Source organism: Triturus cristatus, chromosome 1_1 (genome assembly GCF_964204655.1).
Source record: "Triturus cristatus chromosome 1_1, aTriCri1.1, whole genome shotgun sequence".
NCBI classification, from domain to species: Eukaryota; Metazoa; Chordata; class Amphibia; order Caudata; family Salamandridae; genus Triturus; species Triturus cristatus.
Window position 1 is genome coordinate 581,806,574 of NC_140579.1, and position 20,881 is coordinate 581,827,454.

At 48.4% G+C, this 20,881-nt stretch overlaps 1 pseudogene; it reads left to right on the forward strand.

Moving 5' to 3' along the window:
• The window catches only part of LOC146870665 (transcription initiation factor TFIID subunit 11-like), a 284,397-nt pseudogene that overhangs the window by 54,407 nt on the left and 209,109 nt on the right, over positions 1-20,881 (forward strand).

Sequence of the window (20,881 nt, forward strand, 5' to 3'; positions counted from 1 at the left end):
AAAAATGCTTTTAAATCTTGTTAACATGTCACATTTGCTCAGCTTTCAGATTAGAGATCAAGTGCTTTTCAGTTGGGTCGAGGAGATTTTGTAGGTTACTAGACCTACAGGTCTAGTGCATTTTTATGATTTTTCAAGCCCTGATACTGGTAAGTAGCATTTTCCTTATCCTAATGAAATATTTTTGTTTTCACATAAATACAAAACAAGGGATTTCATAGCTACTAAAATTTATTTTGAAATGTTTGCACAGTTCACTGTTTAACTATTTAAATTTGTGTTAGAATAAAACATGACATCCTACAGCCTTTCATTTCACAATTTTTGTACATCACATTTGTCAGACAGTTCACTTTACAAAGTCTTCGAACTTTGCAGTCAGAGAAAGAAAAGTAATTGTAGAAGTAAAATTACTTTTGACCTCTGTCTCTGAACACAGAATAAATGTGACAAGATAAAAACAAGATTTAAAGGCATCTTTAATGTTCTTGACTTTGTGAGTGAACAGAACACCTGTTTGTCAGTTCATCAGAAGGGGCGAGTAGGCCCTAAATATAGTTTGCCCGTATAAAATCTATTTCGCCATAGCGAGTGGGCAAATAGATTTGTCGAGGCCTGATGAACTATATTATGTAATTGTAATGATAAGCCAACAAGTCCTTTGTGGCGGAGAAGGGGCCTGATTAGGTAAAACAATAGGAGCTGTACCGTTGATGATTGTGTGAAGTGCAACTCAGTGACACAATCAACACCACCCCTCACCTAGTGCTGAGGCAGGGAGACAAAACACAAATGAAGGTAATGAGGTTCTCTGCAATACAGGTATGAGAGCCATAAGCCTCTACTTTTTTGGCATAAGCATTAATACAGATAAGGTAGGAATCTTTTTAGCCCTGAAGTTGGCACTAGATGCAGTCAAAACATGTAGCCAAATTCTAAAAGGATGTATGAAACATTGTTTTCAAGAAACGTCTCATCTCTAATTTTATAAACATACACAGGATGCTCTATAAATGAAAGCAAAATACAGCTTTTGAGTATATTCTGAGACATTTTTACAAAAATACCGAAATCTCTGGTTATAGCCAGAGTAAATTTCGAACAAACTCCCACCAGTGGTCAAGTCATTCTGAGTAGTATTTACCTACTTGGATTTGGGAGAAAACACAGATGAAGCATGCCATGAATATCTGTGGTTGAATCGTCTTCTCTCAATATCTTTTGATATTTGTGATGCAACAGGAAACTAACAAATAAGTCTCCAGAAAGGAACCCATGCATCTTTTGTGCTTAAGTTATAGAGGATGTGCGTAGGTGTAAAGTTGCTCTTTCTTTCCCCCTTGTATACAAGAGAAACCAACAAGTAAACCAGCCGGCATTTGTTTGAGGTGGTGTGCATTTCGTATAGGACATCTCTCAGAGGATAGCTTGTGTGCCTCACTGAAGTGAGTTTGTCCATCTCACTCGGCAAGCTTCTACATTTTATTGAAGAGAGTTGGTGAATCTCAGGGAATAGGACTTGAGCATCTTGTTGATTGAAAGTAGTGCATGTCATGGTTGTGCCAGAGTTAGCGCTGCAGTACAGGGGGAGGTGAAGGTGGAGTCATCGTCTGCATAAAACGCGACGTGTCGGGAATACAGACGCTTCGCGTTCTAGTTGTTGTTTTCTCGCTGTAGCTTTTCCGGGTAACTCTTGTCTCTTCCGGGTCCTGGGCTCCAGCGTTGCCGCGCCGCGTCTGAGGATTCTGCTTCCCCTTCGAGAGCTACGGAGGATCTACTTCTGCTCTCGGACTCCGGTTCTTTGAAGGCGGCACGGGGATCTTCTTTGGCCCTTCTCCGCTTCCTTGGCACCTTCGTATCGAAACCTCTGCGTTTGGCGGTAACGCGCTAGCGCTAGTTAGGTGGCCACGCCCCCCCTCCCCTGTTTGCTCCCTCCGCTTATTTGAACAAGGGCTCGTTCTCGAGTAGGCATCAGGCATCTCCATTTTCCTGATATTCTCAAACTGAACAAGTGTTTTGCATATGATTTGGCATTATTTGTGTGACATGATATATATTCCCCATGACAGCTATCTCGGCTCCTGAGGCAAGGAGCACATTGTGGATTAGCACAAAGCGCAGTATTAGCAGGGGTGGGCAGTCGCCTCTACCTCTTTGGGGACACTCGACAGACCTGCTGACGCAATTGATTAGGTTGCAGCTTACTGAATTTATGTTGATCGTTTGGAAGGTTGTGCTGTTAAAAATCTATAACCAAAATACTTCTATACAAGCCACCATATATTACGTGTTCCTCACATGTCTGGGGGTAAGATATGCAACTACTTTACCACATAAGTACCCAACTAAGAACCATTTTTACCAGGTGTTAACATTATCTTTATCTGTGTTTAGGAATATCGCATCTGTTGTACTTTTACACTCACTGTGGACACAAGCGGAAGAGGGGAGATTTTCAGGTAGAACATTTCGCAGACCACTAGTTATATATGCTTGCTCTTAGTCTATCCAGCTGTTGATTTAGCCTTCTGTTCACAGGACTTCTTCCAGATCCCAGTGGAGCTGCCGTGGTGTTGGATGTGTGCTGTCTCTACTTCTCCTTCCCTTGTCTCCCCTCTTACCCCTATTCACTGGTACCGCTTTGACCTTGTTGGGTGGACTAGTGGTAGAGGGAAGTGGGGAATTATTCATCTGATTCCTGCCTCCTGCCCCCGCGGAGATCTCAGGTGAGCCTGACAGTGCCTCTCTCTGGAGGATGTTTATGAGTCTCCGCAGAGAGAGGACTTAAATCATGCTGAAGAGCGTGCTCATTTATTGCTTCAGATTGTGACATTGACAGAGCAGCAAAAATTGTCTCCTGTGACTCATGGCTGCTGTAACTTGAACTGACCAATGAAGGCCTTCCAGAATTCTAGATGTTGTGTGTCTCATACCATACAGCTGAAACAGATCTAAACTTGTGTGAGCCTTAACAGGTCTCAGGATGGCAATTAGGGCTGCGCAATCGTTTGTCGCATATCCAGCTTCACCTTAAGTGGAAGTGACTCTGCACTAAGGAATCTGTCTAAAAGAGGATTTCCCGATTTCACCACCTTTGCTTGACTCTGACTTCTTGTCAATGACTTGAGCCCATATCCTTCCTTCTTTCTATCTCTCAATCTCTTGTGGTCTCTGTCCTTTAATTTCTCACTTGCTTTAGCTGCTGTTGTCTCACTGCTTCCTACTGTTTCCTGTTTGTCTCGTGCTTTCACAGTAGCACCTTCTTGCTCTTTCCTGTTGCAGTCTTTTGCAGTCAATTTTCTTTTGCTTGGTCTCTTTTTCTCTTGTTCATTCTTTCTACCTGTCTTTTATTCTCTCTATCACTGAACTACTATTTTTTGTTATTCACCCTGTTTGCGAGCTGAGATGTACACACATCTTCCAGTTAGGAAGTACACACAGATCTCTGCTTTGAATGCAGCTTCCGGTTTGTGGATATGGTTCACACTATAGTCCCTTCTAGAGCTGGCAAACATGCAAGTGCATGCAGCACCCAAGCCTTAGCTGTGGGCTTGTCATAGTTTTAGGCCCAGCACACAGTTCGTTCTCTCTTTCTGACACCAGAACGTGCGCCCATTTTTTGATTCTCCGGGCCCCCACAAAATGGACTCCTTTTGATTTCGGAAGTCTTCAGGATATCCCTCTCCTATATTACCTGAAGAGCAGGCAGGACGGCAACCTTGAATTCCATTGTCCCAGGCTCTCAGAATGCTGGAACAACTTCCCAATTATTGAGCTCCCCATGGATAACCCTGGCAAAAGGATCCGTGTAGATTAGGCTACTTTTACAAGATAACTGCCATTGATATTGTTGTAGTGAACCTTGCAAGATGACTGATGATTTTTGTTCTCTTACTAAGACAAACTACTCCAAGATAGCTTCCACTCTGGATAAGCGGAATAGGTGCTATGACTTTACTAGAGCCTGTAAGAAGCATTGCCATGAGGGTCCAGTTGCTATACAACAACTTATCCAGCTAGGCTGTGTTATAGATATGTATCTTCTATTCTTTCTCTGCTCTCTCCTTTTCTGTCCTGCTTGTGTTCATTGTTTCTCTCAATTTCTTGTTATGTTCCTTGTGTGAACACCTATTCCTAAGACACTATAAAAGAATGCAAACACATGTAAAACAAGCATTTCAAATGCAATTGGTCTTGCCTTTGGGTCCTTATAAGTATTTAGCCATGAAGCATATTATCTGCAGCTAGGGGCTAGTAGCGTTTTTACCGGTATAGCGGGCCCTATATTTTAGAAGAGAGGAAAAAGAATGTGAGGAGATGGAAACCAAGCTAGGAGTGGGGGCACAGGAGGGGCCCTATTACAAATAAGAGGGTAGAGCCTTGGTAGGAGTGCAGAGGCAAAGGGAGGCAAAATTGTAACCTGGAGCAACACCTTATGAAATGAAGCTGCCATTATGCTAGTGGATAAGGTAGCTGAGTGGGTTAACCACTTGCTCTCAAGAGCTGTGTGTGCATCCTGCATATTACAGAACTCTGCAGGCTCCTAGCTGTAACCCTAGTGGAAGAGCAGGCTGAACTTTAATTAGAAAACACACAGTAACCTACTCGTGATGGCTGTTGTGATGTCTGACCAGAGGCGAGCGTAATTGTGGGCGGGGACGTATCCGCCCATTGAAGTCCACAGGGCAAGATGGCATGCAGTATGGTTAATGCTCCACGTGAGAGGAAACAAGAGATGAGCAGGCAAGAAAAATAAATGGAAAAGAAAGGGGGCCGTTGCCATGTTTAAAGCTAAAGCCGATGTAGAAGTTCAAAACCGGCAATGTTTGCAGCTTGTACGTTGGCTTTAGCTTTAAACATGGCTGCCGCCATGTCTTTTCTATTTATTGACTTTTGTAGCATTTCCGCCTCACCACGCCTTAGCTTTAAACATGTGAAGCTAAAGCACGGTGTGCCGAGAATACTACAAAAGTAACTAAATAGAAAAGAAAGGCAGGTGGCCGCTGTATATAAAATGCCAACGTACAAGCTGCAAAGAGTGCGCTAACATAAATGCTAAAGCTGTCTGAGAAAGGATACCATAATAGGCCAATACTCCAGGGTACATGTGAGACACAAGAAGGTGGGACATGTACCCACAAAAAACCATACAGAATAAAGCTTTTCAGAACGGCACACAATTTAACCAATCAGCAGCAAGGGCGTAGCCAAAGCCCGTAGAAGTGAATTTAGCATTCCTCGCAGAGCAGCTCATGCCCGCTGGCTAGGCTCGACCTAAAAATGCTGGGAGGAATCTAACTGCCGGGATTTAGCCGGGGCAGCCCTATCTAAGGATAATCATGCTTTTTGGCATCTTATGGTTAAAGGTGTACTCTATGAATTAAGCGATGATGGTTAACACCTACCTGCTGTTTTTTAAAAAAAAACATATTTTATTCCCTTTAGTTCACTGTCCATTCATTCACAGTTTGGTGCATTTCAGATCATCAATTCACATTATACTGCATGGCAGTTATATATTCTGCATCCCTGTGTACACATCTGCTCTTACATGTATCATCTAATTCAGTCATTCATGTTTGTAACCCCCCCAACTCCCCCCTCCCACCCCCTCACTACAGGCCCTTTAGAAATAACATGATAGCTAGTTGTCGCTTCTCCTGCTACTTGTTGATTAATCTCATAGCTATCAGGTTTTCCTCCCTTTAGACTGCCTCACTCTGCCTTCCTTGAGCATGTTTATGTGTTTGTCTCCCCGGGTTCCTGTTCTATGTCTCCTTCTGGGCCGTGTCTCGAAGGGCTCACCTGTCTAGAGACTCTAGTTAGGGGGGTAGCGCCAGAGTCTTGGACATTGCGTCCCATCTCATCAACCAGCCCTTCCCACGCCTGAGCCCTGTTGCGTTCCTAAGTAAGACTCTGCTCTCGAAACCCGCCCACTTCTCCAGCTCCAATTCCATCTGGCAATGCTGGGGCCGTTCGGTGCCTTCCAACTACTGGTGATCTCCGGCTTGGATAAAATAAAGGCAACGTTCTGAAATTTGGCAGTGACTTTGGTCTTGGCTGTGTGAGGGAAAAGGTTGAGCAGGCAATGTCCTGGCGTGCATGGTACTTCCCGATCAGTTATTCGGGCCGTTTCCGTCGTCACCTCCTGTCAGTAGTGCGACAGTGCCTGGCTGTTCCACATCATGTGGATGTAATTTGCTCCCACTTCCCTGCACCTTGGACATGCTGCATCGTCCATATGGAAATAACAGTTTATTCGTTCCGGAGTGATATATGTCCGGTGGTGTGTAAAAGCTGATCAGCCTAAATCGTGCATTTCTGGACACCTTGGGCACCCTTTGCAGTATGTTTTTCCAGTCCTTGTCTTCTAGGGGCCTAAATCTTCCACCCAGCGGTTTCTCAACTTATCCAGCGGCCTAGCAGAGTCTCTCCCTATCGCCCTATACAGGCATGAGACTTTCTTTATGATGTCCCAGCTTTACCAATGTACTTGCATGTGGTGTGTCGTGGTGGCTCAAAGGTGCCCGACTTCCAGTGTCGCCTCATCGCCCCGTGACCGCCCTGTGGAGCAGGAGCTGACCCTGTGGGATACCCCAGTCAGTACTGAATTCCTCGAAAGGTCCACGAAAGGTCCTCGAAAGTGGGGGACCTATACAGGTCCCCCACTTTCGTCGCCCCTACCTGTGTCCATTCGTCCAGTCCTCTCCATTGTTCCCCGTGTGGTAACGCCCTAATCATTAGCGCCAGTTCTGGTGAAAATGGGTGTCTTGTCTGGGTCCTCTGGAGGCATCTGCTTCTGCACTGATGTATCACACCGTGTTTATTGGTGTGTATGTGCTGTGGCTTTGCGGTTCTCATTAGGATGTGGAGTAAGTCATTCCTCTCCAGGGTGAAAGGGGGCACCCCCTATTCAGTGTCATCCTCCCTGCTATCCATTGCGTGAGTCTCTGCAGCTGCCCTGCTAAGTAAAATGACTCAAACTCTGTGCCTGCCAAACCTCCCTCTGCTGATGGCTGCTTTAACGTGGCCAGGGCCACCTGTCGTCGTCCTGTCCCCAATATGAAGGCCGAGAGGCACAAGTCCAGCTCCAGGAACCACGCCCCGGGAATCCATACAGGCAGTGTGGCAAAGAAGTACAGCAGTCGGGGGAGGGCCACTGTCTTCAGCAGGGAAATCTGTCCCGCTACTGAGATAGGGAGTGTCCCCCAGAACCTCATGTTGCCTTTTAATGCCCTCAGTGCCCACCCCCCCTAGGTTTCCCTCCTGTAGATCCTGGGGCGAGTGGAAGATCTTCACCCCAGGTATCGAAAGCATCGGGACTCCCACCTCAAGTCCCCCAACCCCTCAGGCGGCTGACAATTCGCTACCATTGGGAACAGTCGAGACGTCTGCCAGTTCACTTATAGGCCTGAGATAGCCCGAACTCCTCCACCATGCTCCTAGCCCCTTGCAGTTCCTCCCCTGAATCCTTCAGGAACAGCAGGAGGTCGTCGGCGTATAACGTTATATGGTGTGTGTTATATCCTGCTAATGTTAATACAATGCCATTCTACCACAAGTGGAATGTTAAGGTGATGATGCTGTCAGAATGTTGGGGATCTGTCAGAGAAGTCACAGTTGACTGGGCTGAGCTGCCTGCTGGCTGCTCCTGGTGGGGTCTTACTCTGGTCTTACTCTGGTTTTGTACTGGTCTCCCTCTGATCCTCATCTGGTCCTGTTCTTATCTACCTGTGATCTTGTACCATCTTCTAATAAACCTACTTGAATCATCACAACAGAGTGGACCTGATTACTACAGTTTTTTGGCGACGATCTTTAAAGAACCTACAACTGTCATCTCTTCAAGGATTTCAAGCAACTTCTGTCACCTCAAGCAACTTCAAAAATACAACAGTATCCAGCAACTCAACTCAAGTTATCAACTGGCATCCTGACCCCACCAGTGACCTCCCATCGGTCGCCCACTAGTAGTCTGCCAGTTGTTCCTGTGAGGAAAAGCGCCTGGGGAGATCTACTTCTGCAGTTGCCCATTCAGTCTTGGGCGTCTACTCTCCAGAGCTATTAATAAGCGTCTTTTGCTGTGCCTTCGGTGAGGGTAAGCTTGTCAGTCACTAACGTCTGCACTGTCTGGAAGAAGTGTGTTTCTGACTCTAATCTGCATAGCCTGCCGTCTGCACTGTCTGGAAGAAGTGTGTCCCTGGCTCTAATCGGCGTAACCTGCTATTTATCAATGTCTGCACTCTGGGGAGGAAGAGTGCTGCTTGCTACCTCTACGTGTACTGCGCTTTCAATGAGTGTTAGTCTTCTTACTTTGACATTCAGAGCTTTGTGTGCCATTTCCTCTCTCGGCAGAAGGAGTGGATAATCAGCTACTTTTGGGACAATTTTCTGTTTAGGGGCAGCATCTGCAATTATTGCTGTTTCCCTCATCTTTGTCTTTTTATTCAAGACGCCAGTATTTTAAGGGTCCTAGTCGTAGCGAGGTGTTGGGAGATTTTTGTTTTTTATTTTGGATACTTCTGGAGTTTGGCACTGAGACATGGCAGTTTGATTCGTTGCCATTCAAAATCTAAACGAGCCTCCTGACACGCGCACACTTTCATCGCGCGCAGCCTCCTCTCACCTCTGTTCCCTCCGTGATGTCTCTCCTGCCTTCACCTGGGGTCCCGCGCTGTTCCTTTCTGTGACGTTTCCTTTGTGTCATCATTGCTGCCTGTCAACTTTCACAGCATGGTGATGCCGGGAGCCATCCGGCGCAGCGTCACTGTGCGTGCCGCCATTTTGTGGTTGGTGGCTAATTTGGTTTTCAGTGCAATATGCCTATGGATTCAACGCGAGCATTGCCAACCACGTTTTTTTTTTTATATATGAACTTTATTGTTCATTTCACTAGAGATAAATGCTGGCTTACAGACAACCATCTTGTACTTCGTGTCAACATTGAAAGATGTCGAGTGCATCCTCCGATTTATTAGTTTTTTTTTTTTCCATGTCAGCGGACATTTGACACCTGCTTATGTTTTGTAGTCCGGAGTCATCCCATCGAGGTCAGAGAACACTCGCATCAAGGTTGGGGACACTTTTATTTGTTTTTCTGCTGCGTTGGAAAAGCTTTTAATTTTTTCATTGTGTCTCGAGTACAGTTTTGGTTTGTCCAACTTCAGTTTAATTCTAATATTACAATGCCATCTAGTGGCCATTTATCTCATGTGCAGCAGCATTTTCTAATTTTCAGTTTGAACACTTGGTGGTCTGTTTTGTTTTCAGCAGCGCAAATGGAGTTTATGACTGTGTGAACATGTCTTCATGAAGTGTCACAAACTGTCCCACGATTGTCTGTTATTTCGGTGACAGGCACACCGGTGTCTTTAACATTATATTTCTTTTATGGTGCAGTTTGTTGGGATTCAAATGCTTACTTGTACATGTGTTTTTGGTGACATTTCTCGCACACAGTAACATCTACGTTGGCAGCAAGGTTATCTCTGTATTCACCTGATTTACTAAAGCTAGGAGTATTTTCATGAGGTAACAAAGTTTGTTTATTTCTAATCTTTTACATACTGCTATGTCGCTGTTCATGCAGTATTTTAGTACTCTTAGCCTGTTTACCTCTCTACAAGGTGCGTTTATGCAAAGGTTACAGTCCTTTCGCATTTATCAATTTGCGGGTTCCTACCCGTATGTTTTTTATCTACCTGTCTACAAGGTGTGTGTTTATGCGATGATTAGTCTTTTCGCATTAGTCTAGTTGTGGGTTCCTACCCGTAAGTTTTCAAGTGTACCTGTCTTCAGGGTCACTCATGTTAAGGTTTCAGTCCTTTTGCATAAGTGCGGGTTCTCACCCAAGCTCTGTCAGTTTTACCCTTTTATAGGGATCACATGCGAAGGTTTCAGTCCTTTTGCATAAGTGCGGGTTCCCACCCAAACTCTGTCAGTTCTACCCTTTTATAGGGATCACATGCGAAGGTTTCAGTCCTTTTGCATTACCAGGGGTTCTTACCCAAACATTCCTTTCATTGATTGGAATATGTCATGAGTACCTACTCATATGTGCTACATTACTTCAGTGCACTGTGTGGCTTTTCCACACAAAGTTTGTTTTTACACTTATATGTGTATGGGAAGCGTTCCCAGTTTGGTGCACAAGTCATCTCTTTCCCAAGAGATCAGTCGTGGGTTCTCACCCATGCAGTTTAGTTCACATACTTAGCTTAAGCTTATACCTTATTTCAATGCTTTTCATGTTTTCATTGCTAAGTATGTTCTGTTGACATTATATTTTATTGCTGTTTTTGCACTGTTATCTTTGCATTACAATTTTGTCTTTGCTTTAAGATAGTGGTGTTTAGATGGGGAATTATCCTTATATTTTTTCCTCATTTTTCTTGTTTCTTTCTTCTTTACTGTTTCCTTCTGAGTGCTTCTTCTCGTGTCTCTTGTGGATTCTGGACTTTCTTTTGTTTTTCTGCCGTGTTATCTTCCAATGCGTTTGTCGCTATCTGTTGCCCTGTGTTCTTTTCGTTTTCCATTTTCAGCCTCCATTTCATTCCTGTTCTGGCCAGTGGGTATGTTTTGGGGCAGTCTGTTGCGTTTTCTTTTATCCTTTTCTCTTACGTTGTTGTTTTTTTTTCTTTTTTTTGCTGTTGTGTAAGAAGGGAGGATGGTTTCTATGTTTGATTCTTCTGTTTGATTCTTCTCTGTTTCTTAATTATGTTTGATTCTTCTGTTTGATTCTTCTCTGTTTCTTAATTTCTCTCTGTTGCTTTTCTCTATGGTTGTTCTCACACTGCTTTTCTCATGATCGTTGTTCTCCTTGTTTTTGTATTATCACTTTGCTTTCACTTTCTCAGGTTTTTTCTTTTCAGTTTCTAGTTTTTTTTGTTTTCCGTAGGAGAAAGGGGGATATGTTATATCCTGCTAATGTTAATACAATGCCATTCTACCACAAGTGGAATGTTAAGGTGATGATGCTGTCAGAATGTTGGGGATCTGTCAGAGAAGTCACAGTTGACTGGGCTGAGCTGCCTGCTGGCTGCTCCTGGTGGGGTCTTACTCTGGTCTTGTACTGGTCTCCCTCTGATCCTCATCTGGTCCTGTTCTTATCTACCTGTGATCTTGTACCATCTTCTAATAAACCTACTTGAATCATCACAACAGAGTGGACCTGATTACTACAGTGTGATTGTCCTCCCAGTCGCAGCCACCTGTAAATGTCGCCTGTCCGTGACATATAGGCCTGCGGCTCCACGGCCAGAGCCAACAGCAGTGGGGAGAGGGGACATCCTTGTCGTGTGCCCCTCTCCACCTTTTACTGACTCGAGATCGTGCGGCCTGTGCGCACCTAGCCAGCGGGCTATCATACAGCATTTTCACCCAGCGTATGAATCCCTGGCCTAGCCCCATTTTTGTCAGCACAGCATAGAAGAACTCCCACTCCAGGCTGTCAAAAGCCTTTTCTATATCTATAGTGAATATCACTCCTTCCCGCTCTACTCTGCTGCCCAATTCTAAGATAGAGAGGAGTCGCCGTATGTTCAGAGTCGTATTTCTACCTGGTATAAACCCTCCCTGGTCCAGATGGACCAAGGAGGTCATATGTGGGAGCAGTCTTGTCACTAGTAGGTTACTTAGGATTTTAAAGTCGAGATTAAGCATCAACAAGGGTCTATAAGCCGTGCAGTCAAGGGGGGATTTGTTGGGTTTAAGTAGTGGAATCACCATTGCTTCCCTGGTAGTCTGTGGCAGGATTCCCTCCTCCCCGGCCTCTGCATGCATCTCCACCAACCTGGGAGCCAGGTCCTCCACATAGGTGGCATAAAACTCCGTAGGGAGGCCATCAGTACCTGGGGTTTTGCTTCTCGCCAACTCCTTAATGGCTACTCTGATCTCTTGTTCGGATATATCAGCTCCCAGTTGGTCTGCCTCCTCCTCTGGTTGCGTATGAAGGGGGAGCCCAGCTAGATGTTCCCTTATCTCATCTTCCCCCCAGGGGAGCCTAAAATTCTGTTATTTATATCTGTCTGCCTATATAAGGGGTGTCCATCTTGGTCGGTTATTTCTATGAAGCTATTCCCTCTGGGGGACGGGTTGGCCAGCCATGCCAGCAGCCTCCCCCCTTGTCTCTCTCCGCATGGGTCCGGTCCATGAATTCTTTGTAATCAAAGCATCTCAACCGTTCCTCCTGGCCTGCCACTTCTTGTTTGCCTCCAAGAGTTCCTGCCGGAGCTCCGGATGTTTGGGCGCCTTATCTCAAGTTCTCTCAATGCTCAGTCCACTTTTTTCTACGTCTGTGAGTAATGTCCACCGCACCCCAATAGATGTTGCCATACACCTCCCCCTGATCATAGCCTTAAAAGCTTCCCATTTCATCAATCTTGAGTCCGTGGAGTGGGCGTATTCAACGAAATAGGAAACAATGTGTCCCCTGATCTCGTCCTGGAATGCCTGGTCCTCAAGTGCTTCCGGCCTGAAGTGCCTTGTTGGGATCGGTTGGTGTTGTGCTCCCCACTGTAGTCTCATCAGGATAGGATTATGGTCCGATATCGTACGTGTCAGGTACTCTGCTCCTCGCATTGAAGCGTACATGTCTGGGGAGCTGAGGAACGTGTCCAGTCGTACGTGGAGTTCATGTGCATGTGAGAGGTGCGAGTACTCTTTGTCTATGGGGGTGTGCGCCTCCAGGTATCCACCACTCCCCACCTGGTCTGCCATTCTCTTAAGGCCCTGGCTGTTCTATACACTGGGGAGTCCCGAGGCGGAGGTTGGGAGCGGTCAAGGTCCGGGTCTGATACGCAGTTAAAATCTCCCCCATAATACCAGAGCCAATCATATAGGGTGCCAAGGTACCAGACACCCTCTCCAGAAAGGCCACTTGGTCTGTATTCGGCCCATTGAGATTGATTAGGGTCACGTCCTGGTCATCAAGCCTAACCATAAGTATCCGGTATCTGCCCTCCGGGTTGACCTTGTGTCCCGTGTGTTGGAAGGGGACCACCGCCCATATCCAAATCAGTACCCCCCTCGCGAATGCTGAGAACGAGATGCAATAAGCATGCCCCCCCCCACCTCCGGTGCAGTGCAGCGCCCTCCGCGGCTAGAGTGTGGGTCTCCTGTAACATGGCGATGTGCACCCCCCTCCTGTTAAGGTATGAGTATATTTTATGTTGCATGTGCATGGAGTGCATGCCCCGATGTTCCAGGGTATCAGGTTATATGTCGTTGTATCCTGCATCGTTGTTTATCCTTCCTTTTTTCGCAGCTGACCTCATGGCTAGAGTTCCCCGGGAGATGAGGCAGGTTAATGCAATCATTACTAGCTACCCTGCGCTCCAATTCTGGCTGCCTGTAGTGTACCCAGCTTAACACTTTAGAAACACCCCAACTCCCCCTCCCCAGGACAAATGAGGTTCTCCCGACCCCCCCATCCAAACTGTGCACTCTTGTGCAACTATAGAAATTGGCCAGAGTTCTGGTAGTGACGGGGCAGATGGCTGCTTTTAGAGAAGAGCCACGTCCTCCGCTCCTCCCCACACCCCACAGTGCTTGTAGAATTTGGGTATCAGGCCATGATCTCGGGCCCTCATGACTCGTTAGCGCACATGTTCAGTTCTCTGGGTCTCCCCCCATTTTTAGCATTCCCTGTTCATACTTGCGTTTCTCCCAGCTGTCAAATAATATTGTCTGCAAATCTGGGAGTCACCGCTGGGAGCTCCTGGCTGGACTCTCCCACTGTGCTTGAGCTGTGCTCTGAGTCTGAGTCTCTTGGGTCTTCCCCGGACAGTGATGCGATGTCTCTTCTTCCATACGCGTTGAGGGATGCTATCCCTGCCACTGCTCTATCCCTTTCCTGTTTCATTTCTTCTGCTGTGGGCAGGCTAGCAGGTTTTCCTCTGCATCGGGCCGTGCCTCGGTCTTGACTCTCATGCCTTGCGTCTTCTTGGTCCTGTGGGGCACGTTGGTCAATCCATTCCTACACGTCCTGCGGTGAGTTGAAGAACTTGGTCCCACCTGCGATCACCAGTCTTAACTTGGCTAGGAACACCATTGAGTATTGTATATTCAGCTGTCGCAGCTTCCGTTTCACAGCGACATATGTCGCTCTCTGTTTCTGAACCTCCGGGGAAAAGTCCAGGAAGATTCTGACAATACTGTTGTCTATCTTGAGCTGTCCCTTCTGCCGAGCCTGCCCCAGTACATTATCTCTGTCCTGATAGAAGAGCAAGCGGGCCACCACAGGTCTCGGTGGTCGTCCTGGTAGGGGGCGCTCTAGAAGGCACTCTGTTGGTTCCCTCAATTTTCTCCGGAAAACCCACTACACGTAGGTTGTTACGCCGTGCTCTGTTTTCGGTGTCCTCTGCCCAAAGTTCGACGCATGCACTCGCTCCTCCATGCCTGAGAGCCTTTGGTAAGACATAGTCACTTGGGGTTTCAGGTCGCAGATTTCGCCCTCGGTTGCTGAGACTCGATCTGCCAGTTTCCTATGGTCCGCTCTCACCAACCCCAGATCCTCTCTGAGGGTGTCAGTTTTTGTTTCCACCGCTGTCCTGGACTTCTCTATGGCTTGGAGAATGTCCGAGAGGGAGGGGTCTTCTGGGGCATCTCTCCCCCCATTTCGACCCGTTGCCTTCCCTATTTGTGTCCCCCGGTGCATCCCCCAGGTGTTCTAGCTGCTCCGGCTCCCTTCTTTTAATGACTTTCCCCATGACGCCAACCGCCTTGTGGCTAAGTCTGCTTGGTAGGGCTCTCGTACTTTGCACAAGCCTGTGTCCGTCGTTCTGAGGTCGGGTCTCTGGTGTTGCTGTTCTAGGGAGAAGCTCTTGGTCACTCGATGGGTTTAAAGGCTACTTTCTGCCTGTTGGGCATCCCTCATACTCCAGGCACTGGAGCTATAGGCAGCTAAATTTGGTGTCCCGTGTGTTGGTGGTCTGCTGGTCCTTGGTCCATCCGGTGGGAGCTCCCCGCTGGTCCCAGCCTTGTGGCCTCTCACTTATTGTCCTGCCGGTCTCTTGCTACTGGGGTTAAGCCCCCGATATTCACCAGGCGTGCAGTGCCCTCGTGAAATGTCTCTTCCAGCAGCCGGTCCCCACTCCTGTTCGCTCAGGCTCCACTCGCGTTTGCGCTCTGCTGCTTCCTCGAGGGCCTTCACTGTCTCGTCTGCCGCTCCCACTGCTCGAGGTCGGCTCTTATTGCACCCCTGCACTCGATAGGGAAGGAGGGAAAAGGCGCATTCCCACTTGGGTTTCTGCCCGGGGCGATCTTCGGCTTGCCCACTTCCTTGTTCCTGTCTCCGCAGCCCCTGCGCGCTTTCTGGGCTCAATCCACACCCCTCCTGCGCATACTATTTTGAGGGGGAGGGAGAGGGGCTGCACTTTCCCTGGCGGTAGACCAGATCTCCTCCGGCCGCGCTGTAGGGTCTCAGTGAAAGTGCATCAGGCGCACTGCTCCGCTGCCGGCTCCATCATGGTTGTCCCCGCTGCTCTGACAATCAGGGGTTCTCACTCCCCTCGCCGCTTGCTGTCGCCTGATGGCCCCAATTCAGCTCGCCCGCCTACCCGCACCGACAGGGCTTATCGCCCGTGTTCTATGAGGCGCCACAACCCCTGTGTTCTGCCCCTGCCCAGGGTGATCTCTGGCATGCCCACTTACTCGCTCCGGCCACCTCCGCCCCTGCACACTTTCGGGGCTCAATCTGTTTCTCTTCTGCCCGCTCTACTTGGAGGGCTGCAATATTCCTGGCAGGCCTCGCTACCGGCCCTCCACCCGCCGCTCTGCTGGGGGTCAGCTAGTGTATTGCGGGCTCACTGCTCTGCTGTCGGCGCCATCTTACTTATCCCCACGGGTATCCCGATCCGGCTACTCTCGGCCCCACTGCTTGCTGCTGGATGGCTTTGTTTCGGCTCGCCCTCCTCCCTGCATCCGCCTGGCTTAACGCCTGTGCTCAGTGGGTCCCCACTTCCCCAGGGCTGTGCCGCATGGCTCAGCTATAACAATAAGAAGCTTGTGCGCAATCAACCCCCACTTGATTCTTCAGCTCCGCACCGTGTGCGCCATTTTGCTTTTCCTCGTAGACCTGCTGTCGGCAGTCCCGCGGCTCGCTACTGCTCCGTATTTCCCCTGATTCCTGGTCTGCTCGCTTCCCCCGTGTTATGGGGGCCGGGAAGGCTGTTTTGCTCTTCTTGGGGCCCCCTATTACAGGCAGGATGGCACCGGATGGGGGATTGCCAGCAGGAGCTCGGATCTAGGCTCCCTACTCCATCGGCTCCTGGCACATACATCCTCGGAATCTGGAAAGCTCATTTTTCCACATTATGCTCTGTAGAAGAGCTGCCAACTAAATCTGTTAAGAAAGATAAATGTAATGAGATCGGCTAGGATTAATCGCTTTACTATGGAAGAAACCATTGCAGCAATGGGGAATATGAAATATAGGAAAGCATCCTTTCGGGACAGGATCGCTAATGATCTTTATAGTTTAGAGCCCAAAGTATGGGGTTTTATTCTAAACAGAATATCAAATATGATTGCCAGAGGGGCTGATATTCCAGAAATTTGAAAAGGGGCGGAGATTATCCACATTTACAAGAAGGTAGACAAAGGGGACCCCGCAAATTACATACCTATCAGCTTAATAGATGCACCCAGAACCTTTTTAGGTCTCGCCTGGCGTAGGCTGCGCAGACATGCGCGGTCTCGCTGGCGAGATTTAATGAGTTAGGGTAGATTTCACTAGCGGGGTTTAAGCCCCGCCCCTCTTTTCCATTGGCTGGCGTCACCGTTTATGCTAAACGGTGGCCAGCCATTTGAAAAGAGCTTCCAGTGACGTACAGTTTTCTCTTTTAGAGCCATCCCAGTTGGACTGGCTGCCCCGACTTACTGCTGGCGTAAAAGGTTTTTAATCTTTATGGGGCCAAACACACGGCCCCATAAAGATAAGAAACCTTTTAGCAGGCGAGGCCTGGGACGGCAGAAAGGCCTTAGGGGGCGTCGTGAGTGTGACAGCGGACGCCAGAAACGTGCAGACAGCGTTCCTCATTCCTGTCCGGATTCAGGACCCCTGGCGGGCACCAACATTCACTCTAGGATACCATTACCATCAACATACCAAGGCAAGACTTTACACTGTCGGTGAGACCCCAACAGTGGTAGTAACTTTCTAAGAACTCTACAGACTTTTTAGACGGTCCCTTGAATGACTTGCACATCTGTTCGACTGCTGCTGCACTCCCTTCTGCAAGGCGGGAAGAAGGGGGGTGCACATTTGAAACGTTCCAGATATATACAGAGTAGCTAGGCCTTGGGATGTCTTGGGCACACGGCCCTGGCATAGGACAGCTCCTTCTAAGCGCTGTCCTTGTACCCAGGGCAGCTGAACGCTGCGAAGGGAGGAGGGGGAAGGGCTTATTGGAGCTGTCGGGATCAGGGAAGGAGTGCGTTTCTGTACTGTTTTGGGAACACATGTCTCCCCCTCCCGGCCCTTTCTGGCGCCCTCGCCCACCCACCCTCCAAAGCAGTGGTGCAGGGACCCTGCGCTTCATGTTAGCCCCCAGCCCCACCTCCCTCCCAGAGCCGTGCTGCAGGCAACTCAGAGGCAGTGCACGCCTGCACTGCATGCTAGCGCCTACACACTTCCCCAGGTGCTAGCCAGACCCTGTAGAGGCCAGACGCGCAGTGTGCCCTGCTCCCCACCCCCGCCACTGCTAGTCCAAGCACCAGGCCCCCATCCAGCCACCCATTAATGGTAGAGCGTTGGGTAGTGTGGCCTCTACAGTCCCTCCCAGTGCCCGACTGTCTCCTCGTAGACCCCCACTCCCCTCACCCTGCCATTGCTCTCGCCACCCCTAGGGCAAAGCTGCAACCGTTTAGTGCTTGGAGCGGAGTGCCTGGCCTTGCAGCGCTAGGCTGACTCCAGCAGGCTGATATTTCTGCAGCCATGGAGGTGAGGACTTGGTTCTGCCCCTGGACTAGATGGCCAAGCTGTTCCTTGCCCTCCCTCCCCTGTCTCCTGTGAGCAGCCGCGTGCCCCTGCCCACCCATCTGTGCCCAGCGCTGCCCTGTGCAGCAGGCAGGAGGTTACAAGGAAGCGTGCTGGCAGCCCCTCCCCTTAAAGATGCAGGCGCCACTTAGGCACTCTCAGATATCCCTCGTTTCTGCACCTCACTCCTGGGTCCTGCTGCTCTGACCGAGCTGCCTGTCAGCACCGGAGAATGAGCCCCCCGCCCCACCCCCTGGACCCCGCTGCAGGTGCCTGGCTCGAGGGAGGCAGGAGGGATGCTGCGGACAGCCCGCCGCCTGCCCAGAAGGGGATGAGGGGAGATGGAGGGCCAGCAGCAGTGAGGCAGGTATGGGGCCCACCTTTTCTCCCCCCTTAGCCCTGCACCCGGCTGCTGCAGCGGACTCGAGGGGAGATGTTTTGCAGTCCGCAGCCTCCGGCTACCGCCACGTCTTGCCCTGGGCACGGGCATCCCCGTGGAGGGTGCAGCCCTGCTGAAGGTAAAGGGGGGACATCTGCTGGGGGTGGCAGGATACCAGGCATGGTGGCATGGCACTCACGGGCAGGAGGAGGCCCCCTGGCTGGACAGCTATCAGGGCAGGGGCTAGGGGGCTGGGTCACACCCTGCAAGGTTCCAGGAATCATATGCAGACATGCCACCCTCCCCGACCCAGGCGGGAGAAGCCAGATTTTTTATATAAATGCATGCGTACATATACGCATACATATGTATGTTATGTACATGAAAGTTTGAAAGACACTAATAAAAGCAAAGCTAAAAAGCCACCTAATTACACACAGAATTGCTTTAACTTAAACGAGGGCGAGACCTATTGCATTTTCAATGCTTGTTAGCAAACAGTTATTGGTCAAGATCCATATCCGGATTGAGGAAAAACAGATGTTGTCACACCTGCAAGCAGGATTTAGGCCCAATACAAGTACCATCGATCGAGTGTTTTGTTTTCTGTTAAATATCTGGACGTAGGTTCTGATTAACAAGAGTCACTTGTACGTTGTATTCCTGGACCTTAAATTGGCCTTTGACCTCATACCCAGCGAAAAGTTATAGGCCACTTTAAGGACACTAGGGATGCTGTCAGAAATACTGATCTTAGTGTTTCGTTTACATCAGTGTAACTTTGCACAAGTTAAGTTGGGCAGAGATGGTGAACTGACAGGGTGCATAAATGTTTCTCATGGGGTCCGACAAGGGGGTGTGTTAGCTACAACCCTCTTTACATTATATATGAATGGGTCAGTCAGTGAGCTATATGACTGTAAGGAAGATCCCCCTCAACTAGCAGGTCAACCAGTCCCCGTATTACTTTTTGCCGACGACGCACTACTAATCTCTTAAGACTCCTATTGACCTACGAAATAACTTGAATAGGTTCACAGAGGTATGTGAGTCATTTGGCTTAGTAATTATGGTCTTTAAACTTGTTTATGACTTTCCGCCCCATAAGTATTTCAAGGGCAAACTGAGACTAGCCCCTGAGTAACTAGAACATGTTAAAGGGCCGATTCGCAGAATCAGCCTGTTTGCGATCAGTAACATGCCTTTTCCGATGCATCAAAGGCATTGCATTCGCAATATAGGTAATTGCAATTTTTGCGATTACCTAGCGATGCATGTAGCATTTCCTAAATGCGACTTTGCATTTAGGAATCGCATATTACCATCAACTACAAGTTGATGGTAATTTACAAATCCTTTGAAAAATGCACACAAATGCATTTTTCAAAGTGCCATATGGCGCCCACACATGCCCTTAGGGCTTGTGTGTGCGCCACATGTGCCCACTCACCTTTTTTGGGGGTGCTTCAGGGGTGCCTTGGGCCCCCTAGCACCCTGCAATTGCATTCGCAATATGTGATTACCAAGTTGGTAATGGCAAATTGCGCATGCATTCCCTTTCATTCCTTCATTGAATGGGAATGTTAAGGATTCGCAAAAATATTTGCGAATCCTTCATGTATAGGCATGTGCGATTATCAAATAGCGAAAACTTAAAATTTGCTAATTGGTGATCGCAAATGATTACCTTGATGCATGTGCCCCTTGATTATTTAGGTGTGAGGCTGGCAAGAAGTATGTCATTGTCAGCTCAAATCCTGAAAATCCAAATGTCTCTCCAAAACGCTGGAGCCACGGTTGTGAAAAAACTTAAAAGGTCAAACTATCGCCACATGTACCCTGCATTGGAACTTTACAGAACAAGGGGACTAGGAGATGCCCTTTATGGAGCAGAATAATGGGGTTTTGAAAATACAAAAGGGTTGGAATTGGTAAAAAACTAATTTATTATAGCTAGTTGTTGTAAATTGATAGTACCCGACTCCTACCAGTGCGCCTTGACCTGGATTTAAGGTTGTCAGCTGGCCTTTGGGGGAAGGGTAGAGCCCGAAAGAAAACTACGTGCAACCTTGCCCTTTTAACATTTCTTTTATTATATGCGTCTGTTTCTTCACATCACAGGATTATAAGTCTGGAGTTGGAGTTCTTCAATGCTCCTTGAAGTTGTCTGGCTCCTTCTCACAATCAGGAATTATACGCCCCTCGGGGAAAGAAAGAAAATACTGGTGACAGTCGAGAAACTGGCCACAGCTCAAAAAGGGGAGGGCTAGTGCGGGAGGTGTCACCAAAACAAAAGAATAAGGACTGCCACCAGTGAATACCGGTTAAAGCACCGGTTCCCGTTTTGTACGTCGGTGTATGTCCCCCTCGTTTCACTCCCCTTGCTCACCTGCCCCGTGAGCGCCCGCAGCCAGAACCTTACCTTGCTCAGCCACACTCCTCCAGGAACATGGCAGGGCGAATAACGGTAACGTTGGCCTCCTGGCATCTTGTCTGCTTCGCGGTTGTCTTTCCCCCCCTTCTCG